The following is a 13316-nucleotide window of genomic DNA, read 5'->3' on the forward strand; positions in this document are numbered from 1 at the left end:
AAAGCAAAAATTGATCAAACTTCAGGGGAAAACAGAAAAACCCACTATCATGGAGGTAGATTTGAATACTCATCTCCCCATTTTTGGGAAGTCAAACATATATTATTGGTAATTCAAAGAGGTTGTGAACAATATAACAAGTTGGGTTTAATGCATCCAACTACACTTCTCAAGAGCTTCCCTGGAGGCTCACATGGTAATAATCTACCTGCAATGTGGGAGACCTGGGTTTGATTCCTGGAATGGGAAGATCCCCTGGAGGAAGGCCTGGCAACCCACTCCAGTATTCTAGCCTGGAGAATCCCCACGGACGGAGGAGCCTGGCGGGCTACAGTTCATAGAGTTGCAAAGACTCGGACACGATTGAGCAACTAAACACAGCACACTTCTCAAGCACACATTTTTAAAAATTATTCTAGGGACTTCCCTGGTGGTCCAGTGGCTAAGATTAGGTTCCCAAAGCAGAGCGCCCAGGTTTAATCAGGGAACTAGATCCCACATGCTGCAACTAAGAGTTCAAATGCTCCAATTAAAGATGCTGCAACTAAAGAGATTCTGCGTGCCACAACAAAGACCCGGCACAGCCAAATAAATGAATATTTTTAAATGATTTTAATTGGTCACGTACTAGATTATGAAGCAAGTCTCAGTTCCAAAAGATCACCATCACACAAATCATTTAAAGGCAATGCCTTTAAATTAAAACTCAGTATAAAACAGAAAAAAATTTAACCCACATATATTTGGAAATTTTTAAGTTTTCTTCCAAGCAATTTATAAGTCAAAGAAGAAACCATAATGGAAAATTTTAAGCACTTTAGAAGAGAGCAATAGTGAAAATAGTGCCTATCAAAATTGTGGGACAGAACCAAAGTAATAATTCTAGTAAGTAGTTCTAATAGAGTTCTAGTTCTAATAGAGAACCTTGAAAGTTTCTGTTAGCAAAGATGAAAAGCCAGACAATTAATGAGTTAAACAACCAAATTAAGAAGTTATAAATAGAACCATAGAATAAACTCAAAGAAACCAACCCCCCCCCCAAAACAGTTATAATAAAGCTAAGAAGAGAAATTAACTGATACAAAGCAAGGAAAATCAAATTAATGCAAAGCAAAGCAAAAAAAAAAAAAATCAACAACTGAGGATTGGTTTCTTGAAAATACTAACAAAAAGACAAACTGCTAACTCAATCGATATGAATCTGAGCAAACTCGAGGAGCCGGTGAAGGACGAGGAGCCTGGCATGCTATAGTCCACGGGGCCACAAAGAGTCAGACAAGACTTAGTGATGGAAAACAACAACAGGTAAAAGAGAGAAGTCACCAACATTTTGTGCTGGAAAATGTTACAGATTAACCTTTCTATACAGATTGCAGAGAGAATGTGAACACCACGAAAAACCGTTAAGGAACAGACCATTCCAATGCAGACAAATTTACAGAAGACACAGCTCTTTCAAGCTCATTCCCAAGGGACAGTAGAACCTCGAGTCCAAAACCCAAAACTGAGAGCATGAGGAAGGGATTCACTCCAGAGCACTGACGCGAAAAATCACAAACAAGGCTCTAAGAGCCTAAATCTAGCAGGCATACAAATGCTAATATCTAGGGCCAACTTGGGTTTATCCTAGAATTGCAAGGAGGCTTAATATTATAAATCTCTCTAAATGCAGAGATCTGTCTCTTTACTCTATGTGTAGTAAATAGATAAGAAAGTTAAGAGAGTAAATGCTAAGTTCTCATGACAGGAAGATAAATTTTTTCCCTTTTTCTTTCTTTTCTTTGTATTATATCTATATGGGAAGATAAATATTACCTGAACATATTGTGGTAATCATTTCACAATATGTATAAATTAAACTGTCATATTGTATGCCTTAAACTTATACAGTGATGTACGTCAATTAGTTTTTAATAAAACTGGAAAAAAAGGAGAACTCTCCCTTATAGCCCTAGTTTAAGAGTTTTAAAAAAATCATGAATAACTGTTAAATCATATCCAATGCTTCCTACTCCAATTATTGAAAACATAATGTAATTTTTTATTAATTTGCTAATGTGATGAATAACCTGGCATCTGGTCCCAACATGCTTCCCTGGTGGCTCAGAGGTTAAAGTGTCTGCCTGCAATGTGGGAGACCTGGGTTCTATCCCTGGGTCAGGAAGATCCCCTGGAGAAGGAAATGGCAACCCACTCCAGTATTCTTGCCTGGAGAATCCCATGGACGGAGGAGCCTGGTGGGCTACAGACCATGGGTCGCAAAGAGTCGGACACGACTGAGCAACTTCACTTTCACCTGGTCCCATCACTTCATGGGAAATAGATGGGGAAACAGTGGAAACAGTGTCAGACTTTATTTTAGGGGGCTCCAAAATCACTGCAGATGGTGACTGCAGCCATGAAATTAAAAGACGCTTACTCCTTGGAAGAAAAGTTATGACCAACCTAGATAGCATATTCAAAAGCAGAGACATTACTTTGCCAACAAAGGCCCGTCTAGTCAAGGCTATGGTTTTTCCAGTAGTCATGTATGGAGGTGAGAGTTGGACTGTGAAGAAAGCTGAGCGCCGAAGAATTGATGCTTTTGAACTGTGGTGTTGGAGAAGACTCTTGAGAGTCCCTTCGACTGCAAGGAGATCCAACCAGTTCATTCTGAAGGAGATCAACCCTGGGATTTCTTTGGAAGGAATGATGCTAAAGCTGAAACTCCAATACTTTGGCCACCTCATGCAAAGAGTTGTCTCATTGGAAAAGACTCTGATGCTGGGAGGGATTGGGGGCAGGAGGAGAAGGGGACGACAGAGGATGAGATGGCTGGATGGCATCACTGACTCAATGGACGTGAGTCTGAGTGAACTCTGGGAGTTGGTGATGGACAGGGAGGCCTGGCGTACTGCGATTCATGGGGTCGCAAAGAATCAGACATGACTGAGCAACTGAACTGAACTGAATGTTAAACCTCCTTGCAATTCTAGGATAAAACCAAGTTGGCCATAATATGTTAACATTTTTATGTTATGCTAGATTTAGGTTATTAAAGCCTTGTTTGTTTACATAGAAAATTAAAAAATCTACAATAAAGTGTTACAAAAAGAGATTTAACAAAGTTGCCAAATTTTTAAACAATATTTAAGAGGTAAAAAGAAACATATCTGGGAGGGGGGTCCAGGATTGGGAACATGTGTACATCCGTGGTGGATTCATGTTGATGTATGGCAAAACCAATACAATATTGTAAAGTAATTAGCCTCCAATTAAAATAAATAAATTTAAATTAAAAATTAAAAAATTAAAATAAAAAAAGAAAGATATTTTTCCTACTGTGGGGAAGGGGGGAAATCAATTGCATTTGGAAGATATCATTTTAAAATACATATCATTTACAATTTCAATGAAAGCATACAGAAATAGGAATAAATCTAACAAAAGATGTGTAAGACCTATATGGAAAGAACTGTAGAACCTGAAGACAGTAAATAAATTTTTTTAAAACTTGTTATGGATAGGGAAGCTCAATATTTAAAGATAACAATTCCTTTTAAATCAATCAATAAAATCAATGCAATTCCAATCAAAATTACAGCAGAATTTTTGCAGATCTAGACAAACTTATTTTAAAATACCTTAGAAGTGCAAAAGCCCAAGAATAGACGCTGCTGACAGAGAAAAATGAATTGAGGGTACTTGCTCTACCAAAAATGAAGACTTACAAAAAGGTAAAGTAATTAGGATGGGATGGCATTGACATGGTAGTTTTAGTCACTAAGTTGAGTCCAACTCTTGCGACCCCCATGGACTGTAGCCTGCCAGGCTCCTCTGTCCATGGGATTCTCCAGGCAAGAATCCTGGAGTGGGTTGCTATTTCCTTCTCCAGAGGATCTTCCTAACCCAGGAATCAAACCCGGGTCTCCTGCATTGCAGGCAGATGATTTACTGACTGAGCTGTGAAGGAAGCCCAGTACTGACATATGATATTGACATCAGTTCAGTTCAGTCACTCAGTCATATCCGACTCTTTGCGACCCCATGAATCACAGCACACCAGGCCTCACTGTCCATCACCAACTCCCGGAATTCACCCAAACCCATGTCCATCGAGTCTGTGATGCCATCCAGCCATCTCGTCCTCTGTCGTCCCCTTCTCCTCCTGCCCCCAATCCCTCCCAGCATCAGAGTCTTTTCCATGAGTCAACTCTTCTCATGAGGTGGCCAAAGTATTGGAGTTTCAGCTTCAAAATCAGTCCTTCCAATGAACACCCAGGACTGATCTCCTTCAGAATGGGCTGGTTGGATCTCCTTGCAGTCCACGGGACTCTCAAGAGTCTTCTCCAACACCACAGTTCAAAAGCATCAATTCTTCAGTGCTCAGCTTTCTTCACAATCCAACTTTCACATCCATACATGACCACTGGAAAAACCATAGCCTTGACTAGACGGACCTTAGTCGGCAAAGTAATGTCTCTGCTTTTGAATATGCTATCTAGGTTGGTCATAACTTTCCTTCCAAGGAGTAAGCGTCTTTTAATTTCATGGCTGCAGTCACCATCTGCAGGGATTTTGGAGCCCCAAAAAATAAAGTCTGACACCATTTCCACTGTTTCCCCATCTATTTCCCATGAAGTGATGGGACTGGATGCCATGATCTTAGTTTCCTGAATGTTGAGCTTTAAGCCAACTTTTTCACTTTCCTCTTTCACTTTCATCAACAGGCTTTTTAGTTTCTCTTCACTTTCTGCCATAAGAGTGGTGTCATCTGAATATCTGAGGTTATTGATATTTCTCCCGGCAACCTTGATTCCAGCTTGTGCTTCATCCAGCCCTGTGTTTCTCATGATGTACTCTGCATATAAGTTAAATAAGCAGGGTGACAATATACAGCCTTGACGTACTCCTTTTCCTATTTGGAACCAGTCTGTTGTTCCATGTCCAGTTCTAACTGTTGCTTCCTGACCTGCATATAGGTTTCTCAAGAGGCAGGTCAGGTGGTCTGGTATTCCCATCTCTTTCAGAATTTTTCACAGTTTATTGTGAACCACACAGTCAAAGGCTTTGGCATAGTCAATAAAGCAGAAATAGATGTTTTTCTGGAACTCTCTTGCTTTTTCCATGATGGACTAGTCAAAAAGACCAATGGAACAAGACCAAGAGAATAGAAAGCCTCAACCCAAAAACACATGGAAAATTGATACATGACATAGGTAGAATTGGCTTCCCTGACAGTTCAGTTGGTAAAGAATCCACCTGCAATGCAGGAGACCCCAGTTCGACTTCTGGGTCAGGAAGACCCCTGGAGAAGGGAAAGGCTACCCACTCCAGTATTCTGGCCTAGAGAATTCCATGGACTATATAGTCCATGGGGTCGCAAAGAACCTGACAAGACTGAGTGACTTTCACTCACTCATAGACAGAAGTACCACTGCCAATCAGTGGGGAAAGGAAGAGCTACTCAGTATGTGAATAATAGGATATCCACACAGAAGAAAAAAATGAAACTGCATTCTATTCTCAAACCATAAATGATAAATCCCAAGAGAATTAAAGCCTTAAATCTGAAAGGCAAAACTTTCCAACTGAAAGAAAATACAAGAGAATATCTTTATGGTCTCCAAACAGGACAGGTTCCCTTCAATAAGGTAAAAAGCACCAACAATAATGGAAAATATTCATAAATTCAATTACATTAAAATTAAGAACTTTCATCCATCAAGACATCACAAAGAAAATGAAAAGACAAGCCATCAACTGGGGGAAATTGTTTGCAGCGCACACAACTGGCAGCCCAGTTAAAAACGTGAGCAAAAGACACGATCAGGCATTTCTCAGAAGTGTGATATGAAAGACTGATCAACGTATGAAAAGAACATCAATCTTATTAATAATCAGTAAAATGCAAATTAAGACAACATGAGCTACAATTTTACACCATGCTGGCAAAAACAAAAAAGAAAAAGTCTGACACCACCAAGGGTTGGTAAGAATCTAGATCAAGAGAAATTTTTACCCTTGGCTGGTGGGAATGTAAATTAGCACAATCATATTGGAAAACAAGATGGTGCCGATTGTAAGTTTGAATATTTATATATCCTACTCAGCAGCAACTCATCCAAAGAAACTCATGAACTTACACCTCAAGAAAGATATATGAGTATCCCTAGCAGCAAAAAAAAAAAAAAAAAAGGAAACTACCTCCACATCTAATAAGAAATGGATAAAACTAATTTTGGTATAGCTACATAATAAACTGTTCAGAGATAAACATGAAAAAGCGTCAGTCACCCGTAGCAATATGGCAGAAATATAATGTTGAGAGAAGAAAATCAAGTTACAGAGATGACAGCATTGTTAGAAAGTTCAAAAGCAATCAAACAAAACAATATATTGTTTATTAAAACATACAGATGTAATAACTGTATTTTTATTTTTTAATACTTTACTATGCTCTTCCACAGGTTTTTTGTTTTGTCTTGTTTTCTTAGCCACCCTGCACGGAATGTGGGAGCTTAGTTTCCTGAGCAAAGATGGAACCCATGCTCTCTGCAATGGAAGCATGGGGTCTTAACCAATGGACCACCAGGGAAGTCCCAGGAATAACTATATTTTTAAACAGAATAGGAAGGGATTTTCATGTAGATGAAAATACATGGATAATGTCCTAGATCTATGCTTTCTAATACAGTAATTATTATGTGGCTATTTTGATTTGTTTTTAAACAAATTAAAATTTAATTTAATTCAAAATTCAGTTCTGCAAGTCATACCAGCCAAATTTCAAGGGCTAAATAGCCACATGTGGCCAGTGGCTACTCTACTGGACAGCACAGACCTACAGAACATTTCCATCACCACACAAAGTTCTATTGGACACTTCTGTTCTAGACCAGAGTTTGGCAGACTTTTTGGTAAAAAGCCAGATGGTGAACTTTTCAGCTTTGCAGAACATAGGTCTCTGTCCCAACTATTCAGCTCTGCTGTTGTACCTCAGAGGTGGCCACAGACAGGATGTAAATAAGTAGATGTGACTGTGAGCCAACAAATCCTTGTTAAACAGTAGAAACAGGGCTCCAAAATCACTGCAGATGGTGACTGCAGCCTTGAAATTAAAAGACGCTTACTCCTTGGAGGGAAAGTTATGACCAACCTAGACAGCATATTAAAAAACAGAGACATTACTTTGCCAACGAAGGTCCATCTAGTCAAGGCTATGGTTTTTCCAGTGGTCATGTATGGATGTGAGAGTTGGACTATAAAGAAAGCTGAGTGCCAAAGAATTGATGCTTTTGAACTGTGGTGTTGGAGAAAACTCTTAAGAGTCCCTTGGAAAGCAAGGAGATCCAACCAGTCCATCCTAAAGATCAGTCCTGGGCGTTCATTGGTAGGACTGATTTTGAAGCTGAAACTCCAATACTTTGGCCACCTGATGTGAAGAGCTGACTCATTTGAAAAGACCCTGATGCTGGGAAAGATTGAGGGCAGAAAGTGAAGGGGATGACAGAGGATGAGATGGTTGGCTGGCATCACCGACTCAATGGACATGGGTTTGGGTAAACTCCGGGAGTTGATGATGGACAGAGAGGCCTGGCGTGCTGCGGTTCATGGGGTCGCAAAGAGTCGGACACGACTGAGCGACTGAACTGAACTGAACTATCAAAACAGGCGGTGGGCTGAATTTAGCCTGCCAGCCATAGTTTGTTGACCCGTGTTCTAGATCTTAGTTGTGTGACTGATTGGCAGATGATTATTTTATTAGTATGTAATTTTTAAGCATTCTTACATATCAAATTCTATAATACATTTTAGTATATATTATATATATATACATATATAATACATTTCAAAGTATATATCTAGGCACAATTGGTGAAATCTGAATGAGAGCTATAGATTAGATAATATTATTGCAATGATGTTAATTTCCTGATGTTCATCATCATTCTATGATCAGGCAAGAGAATGTCCTTGTTTTTAGGAAATACACGGTGGCCATACTTATGAGTAATGAATGACATGCAATTTACTCGCAAATGATTCAGGAAAAAGTGCACATATGTATATGCATGAATATGTATATATCACACTCACATGTATGTATCAAAATACCACCAATCAGCTGGCTTAAACAATAGAAATCTAGTATCCCATAGTTCTGGAAGCTGAGAGTATAAGATCAAGGTATCTGTAGGGCTGGTTTCTTCTCAGGCCTCTCCCCTTGGCTTGCAGACAGCCACCTTCTCCCAGAGTCCTCACATGGTCTTTTCACTGTACTCAAGCACCCTAGGTGTCTCTTCTTCTTCTTCTAAGGACACAAGTCATATTGGATTTGTTGTTGTTCAGTAGCTAAGCCATTTCCGACTCTTTGTGACCCCATGAAATGCAGCACAACAGGCTTCCCTGTCCTTCACTATCTCCCTGGAGTTTGCTCAAATTCATGTCCATTGATGTCATCTATCCAACTCATCCTCTGCCGCCCTCTTCTCCTTCTTCCCTCAGTCTTTCCCAGCATCAGGGTCTTTTCCAATGACTCAGCTCTTCGCATCAGATGGGCAAAGTATTGGAGCTTCAGCTTCATTATCAGTCCTTCCAATGAATATTCAGGGTTGATTTCCTTTAGGATTGATCTCCTCACAGTCCAAGGGACTCTCAAGAGTTTTCTCCAGAACCACAATTCAAAAGCATCAATTCTTTGGCACTCAGTCTTCTTTATGGTCCAGCTATCACATCCGTACAAGATTACTGGAAAAACCATAGCTTTGATTACACAGACCTTGTTCAGTAAAGTGATGTCTTTGCTTTTTAATACACTGTCTAGGTTTGTCATAGCTTTCCTTCCAAGGAGCAAGTGTCTTTTCATTTCATGGCTGCAGTCAGCATCCGCAGTGATTTTGGAGCCCAAGAAAATGAAGTTTGTCACTGTTTCCATTCTTCCCCATCTATTTGCCAAGAAGTGATAGGACTGGATGTCATGATCTTAGTTTTTTGAATGTTGAGTTTTAAGCCAGCTTTTTCATTCTCCTCTTTCACCCTCATCAAGAGGCTCTTTAGTTCCTCTCCACTTTCTGCCATTAGAGTGGTATCATCTGCATATTTGAGGTTTATACTTCTCCTGGCAATCTTCATCCCAGCCTGTGACATGTGATATTAATGATCTCGTATTAACTTAATCATCTCTTTAAAGCTCCTATCTCCAAATATAGTCACTCTCTGCTGCAGGTTGGAACTTCAAGATATGAATTCTGGGGGACACAATTTTGCCCATGATAGATAGATAGATAGACAACAAATCTGGTAAACTGCTAAGGATTTGGGTGAAGGAGAGACAAAAGTTTTCTGTACTCTTTCTGCAATTTTTCAACAAACCTGAAATGACCTCAAAATTAAGACTTTAAAACACAAACATATATAATTCTATACACTTATAATAAGGATAAAAGTTACAATTACAGTTTTACAATGGTACATATGTTATTCTTTTCTTAATTCTATTTATTTATTATTGACTACGCTAGGTCTTCATTGCTACATGTGGGCTTTCTCTAGTTGCTGTGAGCCGGGGCTCTTCTCTAGCTGCAGTGCACAAACTCCTTGCTGCAGGGGCTTCTCTTGCTGCAGAGCACAGCTCTGGGCATGTGGGCCTCAGTAGTTGTAGCACACAGGCTTAGTTGCCCTGTGGCGGGTAAGATCTTCCTGGACCAGAGATGGAACCCATGTCCCCTGCACTGGCAGGCGGATTCTTAACCACTGGACCACCAGGGAAGTCCCTATATAGTTATTCTTCAATTAGAAGTTTACTTTAAAAAACCCACTAAATCAAAAGGAATAGGAGGCTGATGTGGGCAAATACAGCAGCGGAGCTGAGTCAGGAGAGAAACGGGAAGAACCTGATGATCAGAAGGCTGTGGGTGATCTGGAGAGAGACATCCCTATGGGGCGATGGAGTGGAAGCCAGGTTCGACTGGGCGGTATGGAAGTGGAAATAGCAAATGTTGACAACTCTTTACCATCATTTGAATGTGAGTGGGAGGAGAAAGCGGAGAAGGGCATGGCAACCCACTCCAGTATTCTTGCCTGGAGAACCCCATGGACGGAGGAACCTGGAGGGCTACAAGTCCACAGGGTCCCAAAGAGTCGGACACACCTGAGCAACTGACATGGGGGAGGAGAAAGATAGGGCAGTACCAAAGAGAAATTATGTTGAAGGAATGGGAGAAACTGGACCACGGTGCAGTGCGTCTGGCAGAGCCCTGCAGCAAGGAAAGCCTGAAACAGCGTCGCAGAGGCACAGTGGGCATGCGCACAGGATCTGGAGTCAGGTTTCTGGGGCTCAGAACAAGACCTCAGCTCTGCCACTGGCCTGTTCTTTCAGTCTTCCCACCTTTGGTATGGGGCAATGGTGACCAAAGACCCTGCCCTCTAGAACAGCCATGAAGGTTAGACGCATGAAAGAATGCAGAGTGTTTAACGCAGAGCACAGCACCCGGGACGCGCGCAGTAGAGGAAGTTACGGTGTTATTATTAGCACAAAAGCAGAGGCAGAAATGGTGGTGAAGATCACTGCAGAAATAGGAGGAACTTGGCAGAAGGGTGGAAGGAGAAGTTGGTTTTGGACCATGGGAGAGATGCCTCATTTTGGAAAAAGGCCAGGACAGGCAGGTCTGGGGGTCAGAAAATCAAGGTGAGACTCTCTTACTGGCCAATTGAGAATTGGTGGGAGGGAACTCTTGAAAAGGGCCTTCAAGTGCCTCAACAAGCATTGAAGGGAGAGTTTGGGGACACAGGACAAGAATACAGCTTGAGGGACAGTTGAGAGCCCAGGAGAAACTGGAGCCAGGACCAGGCCCTTGTCTCATCTTCCATGAGGGGTCTTCACAGGCCCCACGTCAGGACAGGGTGGGCTGGGGAGGGGGAGACAGTCAGTGAGAGCATGATCCATGAGGCTCTCCTAGCCACGGAGGAGAGAGGATAGGGCTGCAAAGGTACCGAAGGTTTCCTCCAGTCAGAGAGTCATCAGTGAGTCGTCACTGGGCCCCCCAGGGAGAAGGAAAGGAAGAAAGGTGAGGAGGAGGCTGACAGATGAGGAAGCCGAGGCCTGAACTCTCTGAGCTGAGACTGTAGGAGCTGTGCAGGAGGGGTGAGAGCTAGATGGAGGGAGGGATGTGGGCAAAGAGATGGGTGTTGGAGTGTGAGGTTTGAGAGGCTGAGTAGTTCCAGGTGACGCGGAGGTCCACAGTGTGACCACAGCACTGGTGGATAAAGTGGAAAAGCCATGGGGTGACTGGTCAAGGAAATGAAGAACCCGGATGTCGGGGCACCATCCATGTGGCCAGTAAGGTGCCTCCAGGTGGTGGCAGAATGGGAATGGAGAGGAAGACCATGAGGCAGGGACACAAATCAAGAGTGTGTGAGGCCAGAAGACGCATACCAGGGAAAGGTTGAGGGCCACACAGCTCCACGGGCTACGGCTTCAGATGAGGACCCAGGAGCCACATCTGGATACAACCTTGCGATCAAGAGGAAATCCCACCATAGTCCTCGTTCCTGTCATACCTGGAACTTGGGAGGAGCTGCCTCCTTTCATAAGGGCCACAGGGACGCAGGATGGGAGGGACGGGAGGCGGCCAGAGGTTGCATGAAGAGCTTGAGTGCGTGGAAGGTTTACACCCACAGAAAAACATTTGCTGAATTGATGAGGGGGTGGGCAGGCAGGTGAGTGCACGGGTGGCAGTGTGATGGATTGATGGCGGATGCGTGGATGAGGGGGCGTGGATGCGTGGATGAGTGAGCAGATGGATAGATGGATGTGTGGATGGACCAGTGAGTGAGAGGATGAACAGGAAAAGCGAGATGGAGGGATATGCAGGCAGGGGAGGGGGAGCGAGGTGAATAAATAAGCGAATGAACTGGACATTCCAGTAAACACGGGAGAAGCCTGGGCCATCAGAGAGGTGACAGAGCTGATAGGCCAGGCCTTGCCCCAGAAGTCTACACCACTCATTAGAACAGCTGTAACCATAGGAGGTGGCGAAAGCCGCCATCTCTCTGCTTCTTCCTGGGGGCCCCCAGCCCACAGGCTCACCTATGGGCAAAAGCACCCATCTGTGGCCCCTGGCTCCAGACTAGACGGACAGAGGACATAGGACCAAGAGAACAGACTGGCAAAGCCTGATGACCCCTCTTCCTCTCAGGATCCAGGCCAGGCACCCCAGAGAGCAGCAGAAAAAATGCAGATTCCAGGTTCTCATCTAGGAAGTTATGGGCCTGCCTTCACCCCGCTCTTGTCTTAACCAGGTTATCTGACTTCTCCTGGCTACTCTTGCGGGCAGGATTTTTAGGGAAAATGCCCCTATCTTCTCTCTCCCTTCCACCTGCCCACCCCAGTGCATGGGGATTTGAACCAGCTGCCTGGATCCAGCTCCCTCACTGAAGGGAATCCATGATCAGAGCAGAAGCTGGCCCGGCCTAGGGACTCTCTGCCAGCCACAGGGCTGCAGACCAGAGAGGCTTCTTCCTCCAAGCCAAGATAAGCATCTGAGCTTTATCTCACCTCACCCTCCGATTCCGCCCCCCCACCGCCATCTCCAGGACCATATCCCCCACCAGCCACACCATGGCAGGCCAAGGCCCGGGGAAGCACAGATAAGGCCCTCCTGGCCAGCAGACCACAAGCAGGAGATGGGGTTGGGGGCGGGGGTGTGTTCTTTTTATCCATCCAAAGCTAGAATTCTGCTTCCTTCCCTAGAAGCAGGCCCCAAGAGAGCATCTGGGCAGCCCTCTCAGCTACTTAGGTTGGGGCCCTGCATTTGGCCCTCCAGCATTCAGCATTGATTATATCCTAATTGATTTACCTCTCATTTTGGGAACCAATCAAAGGCAGAAAACCCTGTCCATCTGAGCACCAGGGAAGCAGGAGAGTACAGTGTGGGCGGCCACTGCATAGGAAGGACTCTTCCAGATTTCTTGGCAGGTAAACTGATGGCCACTGGGAATCTCTTGAGCCTGACGACCCAGGTCCCACATCCAAACTGCTAAGCACTCTTTCACAGACACCTCCTCCCTGCCAGGCCCATGCGGCATACTGGGGTCACAGATCCAGTCCCAGCTGTCACAGAGCACCTGGGAACCCAAATGAGCAGCACATAACCTAGCCTGGGAAATCCAAGGAGACTTCACAGAGGAGGTGACATTTCAGCTGAATATATATATATATATATACATGCATATATATAATTTTTCTATTTATTTTTGGCTGTGCTGAGTCTTCATTGCTGCACGGTTTTTCTCTAGTTGCAGCAAGCAGGGGCCAGTGGTGGTGCAGGCTTCTC

This window comes from Capricornis sumatraensis, chromosome 2 (assembly GCF_032405125.1).
Source record: "Capricornis sumatraensis isolate serow.1 chromosome 2, serow.2, whole genome shotgun sequence".
NCBI lineage: Eukaryota > Metazoa > Chordata > Mammalia > Artiodactyla > Bovidae > Capricornis > Capricornis sumatraensis.